This window comes from Acomys minous, assembly GCF_964271855.1.
Source record: "Acomys minous genome assembly, chromosome: 16".
NCBI lineage: Eukaryota > Metazoa > Chordata > Mammalia > Rodentia > Muridae > Acomys > Acomys minous.
The window spans coordinates 96,395,614-96,408,122 of NC_140498.1; positions in this window are offsets into that span (position 1 = coordinate 96,395,614).

Sequence of the window (12,509 nt, forward strand, 5' to 3'; positions counted from 1 at the left end):
CTGGGCCACCCTCCCATCCTCCTGCCCAGCCCTTATCAATGTCGGTCCCTCCAAAGGGCTAGAAATCTGCATGTTTGCATCTTGCGGTTCCGCAGGGCCTGGGACATCACCGCTGGTGTCCGGCCACCCCCCCTTGCTCAGGAGGTCTTGCTCTACATCTGGGATTCAGGAGGCCCCTTGCTTGGGGGCACAAGAGATGTTGGCTCTTCCCGTGGGACCCTGGTGCCCTTGTAGAGTCAAAAGCAGAGGGAAGCAGCTGGCAGCGTCTGTTGCAGTTATATTTGGGAGCTGTGGTGAGACAGGACCCCCCAGCATCTGCCTGTAGAATGGAGTCATCAGTGCCACGTTCACCAGCCTGTGCCTGGCTACAGAAGGCCCTGGGTATGGAGATTCCCAGTGAGCCCAGGCACTCTGCCGCTTAGCCTCGGTATCCGACTTTCACTGAGATTTTAGGAGGCCTAGCTTAGGCTATTTGTCTGAGTGGCTCTCATCCTCTGTTCCCCTAGCATATGGCTAATTTAATAGCATTTAATTTAATTTTTAAAATGACTTTATTTTCAGAAAGGCCTCTGGCCACAGAGGCTCTCACTGTCCCCATTGTCCTGCTCTCGATGGCTAGAGATCTATCTTGCGGCTCGTACCTGGCTCCTGGCAACACAGGCCCCTTGTAGGCCCCATGGCCTTTCATGAAAATGGTTGAGTTTGCTGTCCGCCCACTGGGCATAATTACCCTTTTCCTCTCCAGAGCCCCCCATAGGCCCAGGTTAGGTCAGAAAGCACCGGAAATCCAGAGTGAGCCATAGCTGAGCCTGAGACAAAGGACTGCAGACGCCAGCACAGGTGTACACAAGGACACGCAGAGCATGCGCATAGCACTCAAGCACAGCACATGCATGCAACTCACAAATTCATACCAGTACAAATGTGTGTGCGCGTGTGTGCACAGGGCACACATGTCCATGTGCCCAACACACATGACACAACTTAAAAATGCACACACCCACGCGAGTGTGCGTACATCTATAACCACACAATGTACAGTACGCATGTGCAACATATACATGTGCACACACATGTGCAACACACAACTGAATGCGTGTACATGTGCACACACACTTATACACATACGCCCGACTTCTTCTTCACTCTCTCAGGCCAAGTGGTCTAGCCTGTAGCTCACTTTTCCTGTACAACGGAGCTGGATCCTCACTGTGTCAATTTGTCTCTCAGTTTCCCCCCCCACCCCCCGTGTTGCAATTTAAACCGCAGTTCACAAGTCTTCATTGCTTATATTCGTGTTTCAATCAATTTAATTAATTGAAGCTTTTGTTTCCTATTTGCCACACGACCCCCATGAGGACAGAGACACAGCAGTGAGCCACACACACACCTGACTCTGTCTTTAGGAAGCAGAGATGCTGCAGGAGGAGAAGCAGCCATGAAGGGAGACTTTGGTAGGATGGAGGTTGCGGGTAGGGACCCCCCCCAGGAGCCTTGGGGACTGTCCCCAGGAGTGAGTGTGAGGATGGTGACTTTGAGACTTCAGTCAGCATGGGCTCTGAGAGGCAAGCCCAGTGCCCCTGCCCAGCATCTCAGGTGTCTTCCTGCAGCGCTCCTCTGCAGGGCTGTCCCAGAACGTCTGTGCATGGCTGCAAACAAGTTCTAGTCCATGATGACTGTTTTCTGTGTTCATGGAAGAGCCACAACATGGAGGGGGCCTGGGTCCCCGATAGTTCTTGGAGAAAAGCTGCCCTAGCAGACTTGTCTGACCAGGAAGGTCTGTACTGGCCCCGTGGTGATGAGGGTTCATTGGGACCTGGATGCCTGTCTGGGATCTGGTGTGATATGCCAGCTGACGTCATCTTCCTGGTCAGGGTACCCAGTGACTGCTTTTATGTAGCAAATACAGTAGTTTTAATGGGCATAATCTGATGTGTGGGGTTTGAAATGTTTTTTTATGTTCTCTAGTCTATAACTACTCCCCCATCCCGAGAAGCATCTGGTAATGCCAAGAGAGCTCTCTCCTAGTGCCCACACTGGTCTCTCTGGGCAGGCCATCCTCTGAGATTGGGGCACACAAAGAATTTGTGAACAGACACCAAGACCCAAGCGACGGCTGATGAAGATGGGTAGGTCTGACCCGGGTCAGATACCAGCTGTGAAAACAGAAACAGGAGTAGGCTTTCCCACAACTGCTCAGCCAGGAAGTGGCCGAGGAGTCCCCCAAAGAAGGTGGGCAGAGGACACAGTACCTGGCTAAGGGCCAGCTGATGTTAACTGAGAGCTGCCCACAGAGCAGGCATGCTTTGTATCTTCAGGGGAACCTCTGTGAGGTGCTGTCAGCAACCCCGTTCCACAACTGGGCCTGACTCACAGAGACAGCCGGCTTGCCTTCCTTGCTCTATTATTGAAAGCTAGCATTTGTATTTATTAACTGAAAAAAAAATTGATCGATACTATTTATTTAAATTTTTTAGTCAGTGTACAAAAGATGTGCTTTTGTGATCATACTTCTGTTACTCTTTTGTGCTGAGTCCCCCACGCTGGCTCCCTCCGGCATCCTTGGTCTCTCTTGTGCGTTCACACGGCATAGATAGATAACCACGTATATATGTACTCACCTCCTGCTTTGCGTCTGGGAGAAGTGTACAGCATCTGTGTTTCTGAGTCTGGCTTGGTTTGCTTAGCACGATAGCCTCCACTTCTACCTGTCATCTTCACGTCCGTGTGACGCCCCCCTCTGTACACACCATGTTTCATTTGTGCATTCACCTGCGGGTGCTGGGGTGTGAATTGCCTGTGTCTTCTCACCTGTGACGTCACTCTTCTTCACGCCTGTGTGACGCCCCCCTCTGTACACACCGTGTTTCATTTGTGCATTCGCCTGCGGGTGCTGGGGTGTGAATTGCCTGTGTCTTCTCACCTGTGACGTCACTTTTCTTCATGACTAGGTGATGCCCCTCTCTGTACACACCATGTTTCATTTGTGCATTCACCTGCGAGTGCTGGGGTGTGAATTGCCTGTGTCTTCTCACCTGTGATGACACTCTTCTTCACGCCTGTGTGACGCCCCCCTCTGTACACACCATGTTTCATTTGTGCATTCGCCTGCGGGTGCTGGGGTGTGAATTGCCTGTGTCTTCTCACCTGTGATGTCACTCTTCTTCATGCCTGTGTGATGCCCCCCTCTGTACACACCATGTTTCATTTGTGCATTCGCCTGCGGGTGCTGAGGTGTGAATTGCCTGTGTCTTCTCACCTGTGACGTCACTCTTCTTTGTGATTGTGTGACGTCCCCTTCTGTACACACCGTGTTTCATTTGTTTGTTTTCCTGTGGGCACTGGGGTGTAAGTTGGCCGTGTCTTTTCACCTGTGATGTCACTCTTCTTCATGACTGTATGCCCCACCCCCTCCCACCCCGTACGTACTGTGTTTCATTTGTACATTTTCCTGTGGGCACTGGGGTGTGAGTTGGCTGTGTCTTCTCACCTGTGATGTCAGGCTGGCTTTAGAGTCCTCACTCTGAGCCTTGGATGTCTGCTGTCTATGTGCTCTTTGCTCCCTCCCCTTCTCTCCCTGTGATCTCAAAGCCCAGGGCAGTCCACCAGTGTGCTGCTTATGTACCTTGTGCGCCATCTCTTTGTTAACTCATGGAGGGCTCTTCACACAGGCCGAGGGTTCAATAATTCTCTTTAAAGTTACAGAGAAATGTATGCTTAATTATATTTGCATATGAAAAATAGGCTCTAATTAGTTTGATTGATTATTATTTTAACCCTAATGGCATTTTGAGTATCTGTCCCAACTAATAGTGACTGTATCAGCCATAAATCATTGGCTTTTTATGGCATGGTCTATTGAGCTGGCTTATGAAATACATTTTATTAATATCCTGCAATGTATTGAAACTGATACAAGTCAAACAACCACTCATTTATTAAGCTGTTTAAATGTCAGTCTCACATAAGAGTAATAACACAGGAAATGTGGACCTTGGAATCCTTCTGCAGACCATGGGCTCTCAAATATTAGTTCTCTTGGAAAATATATTCTGGAGATAAAAGTCCAATTATGTCATTTATTGCATTAAATAAATCTATATTGACTAACATAAATGTTAGGTTAGTGGGCATGCTTTCCTGAAACCTTCTAACTCTCTGGGATTGATTTCTGGGGCTCAATAGGGAAGCAGAACTTGAGCTACTCGGATGACCTTGAGGGTAGGAGTCACTGGGAACCAGGGATCAGATTTCCTTACAAATGTCCTGACCACTCTGTGGGTCCCAGGTCCCCAGGCTATGGCTTTTCCTCTGATGGGCCACTGAGGCTGGAGTTCCAGTCAGGGCCCTCCCAAAGATCACTTCCTGTTCTCTCACAAGCACCGATGATGCATGCTGGGAACACGGTGGTGACTGGACAGGTGAGGCTGCGGTAGAGCTGACCTACTAGTGGGTGGCAGTGGACCAAAGAGGCCAGAGCAGGCTGCTATGGAGAGATGGCGTGGGTGAGGAGGAGGAGAAGGTTAGAAGGAGGAAGGTAAGGAAGGGGCCGGGATGCTGGGATAGTCACAGGAGGGAGAGACGGCAGCCCAGGCCCCGAGGCTGGGTGTTCTGGCTTGTTCTGTAGGCTCAGCCTCAGGAGAGTCAGCTGGGTCTGTTCCCCACTATGATGCTGCAGAGTCTGGAATTTAGACCTGGCCACAGCCAGCAACCAGGAACGATGCGGCTGCTGTCTGTCATTAAGGGTGTGACAGCAGGGAGGAGACACATGATGCCTCAGGACTTCATGGGGGCCAAGTTAGCAAGATGGACTGATGGAGGGGATGCTGAGAGGCCAGGAGATGGGAGCCAAGGACAGTCCCCACGCTGGCTTGGTTAGATGGTGTTGAAAGTTCACGTTGCTGTGTAACTTAGGCAGCCCGGGTCCCCAGCTTCCCCATCTACTGGTGGATGGAGCAGTGATAGATGTGTTTGAGGAATAAAGTCAAGAATTTATCTATCTATCTATCTATCTATCTATCTATCTATCTATCTATCTATCTATCATCCATCTATCAATTGTCTATCTATCAATTATCTATCTATCTATCTGGTATAAATTCTGGTCATGCCAACAGGGAGATATGTTGAAAGGTTGCTTTCTCGGTCTCTATACTTTATAGATGGGTAAACTGAGGCCCTGGGAAGAGATGAGATGTGCCAAGTCCTCTGCAGATGGCTGTGTGGCCTATTGATGGCAAACAGGAACCCTGGAGCCTGGCTCCTTGTCGCAAGCTGCTTTTCCCATCAGTGCAGCGCACAGGTGAGGTCTAGGAACTAGGAAAGGGTTGGGAGGGGTCAGACACTGCAGTACAGATGCGCCCAGGAATGGTGGGGTGGGGGAGGTCCCAGGCTTGACCCCTGTTATCTGGCTGTGCAGCTTTGGGGACACCACAGGACTTCTGCCTCCTGGGCTATGACTGGAGGCCTTCACATAGGATGGTTGTCATGTGAGGTGCCTCACTGAGCCCTGGAACTCGTGGGCCATAGAAACTGTGGTGGTGACCTGTGAGGGTGGGTTCATATATGAACATAGATTTTGGAGACGTGTGGGCTGGGTTCAAACCTTGCCTCTGTGCTGGGAGAATCCAAGTGAGCCTTCTGTTTCCTGGAGACTGCCACTCATTGGCAGAAGTAGGGTCTGGGCTTTTGCTGCCCTGTGTGATGGTTTTATGGATCTGAGATAAACCCCATGTCAGGTGCACACTCAGAGCGTGGCCTCTCACATGTACGGGGCGGCTTGGAAGTCGCAGCCATGTTGAAAGTCATGGTATCAGATTCCAGTCAGGTATAGGGCCAGAAGCTGCCAGGAGTTGTGTGTGTGCTGGGTCAGGTAGTGTCTGCCAAGTGAGTGGTCATGGGGTTTGTGGGGAGCGAAAGTGCTTATTAATGAGTCTCTTCCCAGGCTTGCTAACTTGCTGTGTGACCTTGGGCCAGCCCCTCAACCTCTCTGAACCTGGCTCCCTTGTGCATAAATCCAGGAGAAGTTTACTTAAGGGACATAAGGCTTTTTCAGAGTCTTAAAAAAAAATTGATGGTTATAAAGGTCTGTGGTCAGTAAGAACCATCCGCCCCAGGCAAAGACCAGACCCTGCCCAACCTTTCAGGCAGAAATAAAACAACAAGCAGCCGGTTTTGCAAATTGCCGTCTCAGAGGTCGTAAGCTCTGCTATCTGCTTTTGTATGGGACTTGATTGAAATTCTTCTGCGATGGCTGCGTACCCACCATCAATGCCTTAATTAGAAATGAGGACAGTCACATCGGCATAAATTAAATCAGACTAAAGATGATTAACAAAGTAAATGCAAGGAATCATTAAATTAAACCATTGTGCCAAGTCCTCTGCCTATGTATCACAAATTTGGGCTGCTAATGAGGGTCTTAATTAGTAAGTTAGGTGGAAATAATTCACGCCAGTCACTCGGAGGCAGCCCCCTTTCCTCCGTCTTCTTTTTACCGGCCTTTCTGCTTCCAACTCCGAATGCAAATGCATCAGGCTGTGGACCCCAGACATCACTGACAAACAACATCATTCTCCTGTGATCAACCGCAGCGCCCTACACCCCCCATCGTGGTACCGGATGTGTTGCCTGGGGTGAGGTGCTGTTTCCACGGGGGCCAAGAACAACAGAACTGCAGACGGACAAGGCACAGTTCTGGATTCCTCAGCTAGGGAGGCAGAGGGGACAAGGGAGGGCTGAAGGCCGGAGGTTTGAAGAGTCGTGGGGTGACTGGGGTACCCCAGCATCCCCTCCTCTTCCTATGTGGTCAGCAGATATGCTCGCAATCCCTGTGCATAGAGGAAGAAACTTCAGAGAGGTGAATGGACTTGCCCAAGGTCACACAGCTACGCAGAGGCAGAACTTGACCCAGCCTCTCTTCCTGCGTCCTCCGGTGATGGCCACGTGGCTGGGCGGCAGGTGGGGGGTGGGCCTGTGGTAGGAAACAGGAAGGGAAAGCAGAGTAGAGCAGCAGGGAGAGAGAGACATGAGGGTGGGTGGGGAGACAGACGGCCTTGGGGCCAGGAGACTTGGCATGGATCTCAGAATCTGCTGACTCCGCGTCCTGTGACCCCCAAGGCAGTGTCTGCTCAATGAGCCTCAGTCTGGCTGCAGCAAATATCTACTGGTGTGGGGTTCGTGAGGGCTGAGTGAGGTCATGTGAAATGTGTGCGTTGCATACCAAAAGTGTGTAGTGAGTGGTTCTCCGGTCACCCCTCCAAGTGGTTGTAGGGAGATTCGGTTTGTTTTCACACTAGAAAGATCCCCATGTAACTCAGTGTCTCCCTCGTCAGGACACAGGTGGGCTGGGCTCAGGTGGGCAGCACTTTTTCTCCCCATCGCAGACGGGCAATCAGGAAGGTTTGACCATTGGGGTCGCCTGGCTGTTGGCTGGGGCACAGGATGGTGGTGTTCCTGTCACTCGGCAAGCTGGCAAGAGTGGGCGCTATTGGCCATGGAAGGCACTCAAACCGAGGTGGGTGCCAGGGCCTAATGTGGCTCCAGCTGCTGTTCCCGCCTCAGCTGTTTGTGTCTCAATGGCTGTTGCCCTGGGTAATGCCCCGTCCACCCTCCCCAGAGGTGCAGCATACCTAGGAACTTGTGCACACACACACACACACACACACATACATACATACACACATACATACATACACATGTGTGTTGGTGATAGATAACCAATCCTGGGGTAGAAGCTGATCCAATATTGAGTCACCCACAAATGCAGCAGCAGGCGTCTACCTAAGTTGGACCACGGTGAATCTACAGGAGAGGAGGTTCTGTGACAGCCGAGACGGAAGTCACTGGGAAACTTAGGGAAGGAGCCACAAGCTAAGGAAGCCGGCCCTGTGAATTCTTCACCTTAATGTCCCAAGATGTGTCCCGACCTTCAGACCATGTCTGCAGCCTTTGATTCCACCTTGTTTGTGAAAAACAAGTCCTGGCCACAAGCCCAAACTAGAGGCGGAGAGGCCACACCTGCTCTGGGAGGGAGAGTCGCCTGGGGCGGGAGGATCCTGGGTCCTAGTTGACTGTCTAGCACGCCGTGGACGCTTCTCCCAGATGACTTGGAGAGTGACTTCATTGAGAGGTGATTTTGACAGTTTAGGTAGTGTGGAGGGCACACCAGCCACTTCCGTTTTGTCAAGGGCATGTGGCAGGAAACGCACCATTTTATTCACTTTGGGATGTTTAGTTCAGTTGCCTCAAGTGCATGCCCAAGGTCTTGCAAATGTTACCTGTTTCCAGAACCTTCCATCTCCCTAAAGCAGAAAGTCTCACCATCTGGTAGGGCGTGCGCGTCTTCTGGCGTCTTCTCTGTCTTCTCCTCGGTGTGTGACCTTGACTGTGCCTCGGGTAGCTGCACTCACTGGGTATTTGTGCTTTATTTCTGTCTATACCAAGTCCTCAAGGGCCACCTGTGGGCCAGTGTGAGAGCTTAACCCTCCCAGGCACACCGGGGTTGGTTTGTGGGAGCACACACAGCGGAGAAGCGGAGACCCAGAAGCTGAACTCACATCTGCTGGCGCCAGGGTGAGGATGTGGTCACCTTGCTCTCCTCCACCCTGCCCTCCTCCCCAGTGACAGTTCCTGGCCTCCAGGTGCCCACGGCCAAGCCACAGCTCAATATGGCCGCCCCTCCCCCTCAGGACATCCATTAATTTCCCCCTGCCAGCCTGGCCCAGAACAATCACTTTTTCATCGATTCTGCTTCAATTAATTAAAAAATCCATCCGACCACTCCACGGCTTGATGGACTTTGAGGATTCAGAAGAAAATAAATAAATTAGTCCTGGAACAATGGGGATGGGCTTGAGGAGGAGGAGGAAGAGGAGGGAGACACATGGGGGAGGCTCCCAGCCAGGGCCAGGTTGCTGATACAGCATCCCCCGCCTCCCCAGCCCTCTGAGGAGCAGCAGGGGCCTGGGAGCTGTGTTGCTGAGGTAGCCCTAAACACATCCGCTGTCCCATGAGCATTTGTGGGTGGTTAGGCTCTCATAGGCCTTTCCTCCATTGGCCCTGATGTTAGCTCTGAGAAACAGACAGACAGAAGATGACATCGATGCTCAGGGAGGTTGCTGTCTTGTCTGAGGCCACATAGCAAGGACCTGCGAGGAAGGGTCTCAGCTGCTCGGCCCAGGGTCACCGAGGGCTGAGAGCATGCTGCAAGTTCAGCGCTTTGAAGAGTCTGCAGGGTGTTCTCTGAGGCAGGGCACGTGGGAGCAGAGTGCCTGGGTGCTGCTAAGGGTTGGAAGATACTGTTCCTGGTCACAGGCTTTGATGAGGCTTCAAAGTGTGTGTGTGTGTGTATGTCAATACCCCATATGTATGTCTGTGTATGTGTGTGAGTGTGTGTGTGTGTGTATGTATGTATGTCTATACTCCATATGCATGTGTGTGTGTGAACGTCTATACCCCATATGTATGTCTGTGTATGTGTGTGTGTGTGTGTATGTATGTCTACACTCCATATGCATGTGTGTGTGTGAATGTCTATACCCCATATGTATGTCTGTGTATGTGTGTGAGTGTATGTGTGTGTGTGTGCACGTCCACACATATGTGCATGTGTGTATGTGTGCACATGTGTGTGTATACATGGGAGTGTGTTATGTCCTTCCCAAGCGCTGGAAAGAAAATAAGTTGAGATGGGAACTGAGATCTGATGTGGACAAGTTCTACAAAAAAACATTGGCGACAATAGCAACATGCACATACACACGCATACGCACACACACATACTTGTGCACACATACACACATCACACATACACATGCATACATACACACAGGTGCTTGGTTGGATAGCAAAAAGAGTGCACGGAACAGGAAGTGATCACTGGCGCTTATGGCTGTGCACAGGGAGACTTTATAAACCAGTTGGACCCTGGCCTGAAAGCAGACCTCGTATGTAATGTGGGGCTGCATAGGCCGGCCCCACAGCCAGAGTGTCCAGCCCCTGGGCGTGAAGACCATCCATTAGAGTGTAAAAGCTCATTATCCACACGCCATTTAAATTTAAACTCAGAGTTCAGGAGCTGTTGCTACTGTCACTGTCCTGGTCTTAGATGGGGACAGCGGAGCTGCAGAGGTGCCACCACAGGCATTTGCGTAGAGCTACCCTCTAGCTCAGTGGTTCACAACCTTCCTAAAGCTGCGGCCCTTTAATACAGTTCCTTGTGCTGTGGTGACCCCCAACCATAAAAACTTCATGGCTGTAATTTTGCTACTGTTGTAAATATCTGATATGCAGAGTATCTGGTATGCAACAGGCCGTTAGGCTCCCAAAGGGCTGAGAACTGCTGCTCTAGCTGGGGCGCCTGCTTGCCTTCTGCTGGGATGTGCTGGAAAGGCACAGAATCCGAGAAGGGGAAGCAAACGTTTGCTCTCAGGACCATACAGAGACCGCTGTGACAGAGAAGGGCTGGGCCGCGGGCCTCTCTCCCTTTGGTCAGCAGGTAGTAAGTTGTGGGTCAGAGCAACTGGGATTTTCTACAAGTTCTCTGCTCTCTGGGAGTCCTGGTCTTGGGGTGCCACCATTCCTGAGTGCAGGGAGATCAGCAGCCTCCCCTCCCCTGGGAGTGAATGGCCAGTGGTCTTGCGTCTGGAGCAGGATGAGTGACAGGTGTCTTCAGCTCTCAGAAATGGCCGATTAAGGCCATTTAATTTGCAGCGTGTTGTCCTGACGGCCAGAGAGGCCATCTGCAGCCCCTGGAGCCAGGCCAGCCAGGGAAAGGTGAAGCCGCCATCAAGCTGTGAAGGAAAGTCTGATTAGAAACTGGGTGGGTGGGGCTACTGACCAGGCAGTGTCCGATCCTTGTCACCTGTTCCTGCTCATGCCCATGGCCTGGGGAGCAGGGTGGCGGGGTGAGCGACACAGGGCAGCCGTGGCAGTTTGGATGAGAGCGGCAGCCACAGGCTCGTGCACTTCAATGCTTGGTCACCAGTTGGAAAAGTGTGTCCTTATTGGAGGAGGTGTGTCACTGGGGGAGGCTTTTGCAGAGCCAGCTGCAGGGGTGATAGAGAGATGGGTCGGCAGTTAATTGCTCTTGCAGAGGACCTGGGTCTGATTCCCGGTACCCGCTTATAACTCTCCACGGCGCCAGTCCCAAGGGGATTCGACAGGCACGCACGTGGTGGTGGCGCACGTACATGCAAAGAGGCAAGACATTCATACACATAAAAGTGAAGTAAATCTTTACAGAAGATTTGCTGTCTCTCTCCCGCCTGCCTGTGGATCGGAAGTGAGCTCTCAGCTACTGCTCCAGCACCATGCCTGCCCGCTGCCGTGCTCCCTGCCATGACGGCTACAGACTCTAAGCCTCTGCAACCTTTATAAGCTGTGTTGCTCAGGGCACCCCTTCACAGCAATCAGAAAGTGACTGAGACAGACGTTCACACAGAGGCCTCAAGAGCAGGGTGTCCAGGTCAGAGGCACATGCAGGCATGGAAAGGGCCTTAGTTGCCTCACAACTTTGCAACAGGCCGCATCTAGGACCCCTGAGCTGGCCTAGCTTGTGGAGGCCATGGTCCTGAGGACAGACTGCAGGAAGGTCCTCAGCTTCCTGCCAATGTGGGGCATATTCCTGTAATCCGGCTTGCAAGACAGAGGGGCTCCTGTATCGTCACAGGTCTGTGCAGGGAGGAGACATTCCTGCAGAGCCTGTTCATAAACGTGGAGGACGGAGGGGACATCTGCCTCCAAGGCTCTGTGTGTCACATGACCTTATCATGCCTCATCCGATAGCTGGGCTGGCTGGTGTTTTCACACAGCACCCTGACAGACACAGGAAGAGCTCACAGTATTGGGATGCCACCATATCCTTGGCCAACGGGATGCTTTCATCTTTAATCTTACAGGACTGGGTTGTGTTTGCGCCTCCCTATTGACAGAATGTTCTATGGCACATGGCTGTGCATTCAGCAGAGGTAGGACATTGCAAATATTTAGCCATGCTGGCTCACCTCAAGGAAGGATCCCCATTGCACAGATAGAGAAACTGAGGTTCCAAGAAGGCCTGCCACTGGCCCAGGTTCACACTCGTGGGTGGGATGGACTGAGGAGGCAGCTTAGAACCAAGTCCCAGGTGGCAAGGAGTTTTTCTTTTATTGTTTTGTTCAGTTTTGCAGATCAGTGCCAGCCAATGAGAAGGCTCTGTGAGCCACTCCTGCGATGCAGACTTCCTGGGAAAGAAACAGAGAAAGCTAATTTGATGTTTAGTTTTACCAGCACATAGAGTATTTAGCTTAGTAGGGACCACCCAGGAGTGATGACCATGAGACGGTTAGCCTTCAGCTGTCAGTTCTCTCCTGACACCCCATGGCTCCTCAGCATTGAACTCAGGCCATCAGGCTCTGCAGTGAGCACCTTTACCTTTGAGCCATCTCACCACCTTGACCTTTGACTTCTGTTTCCATTCTGAGGTGATTTCACATTTATAGAGGGCGCCCAAGCCAGGTAAGTACTAT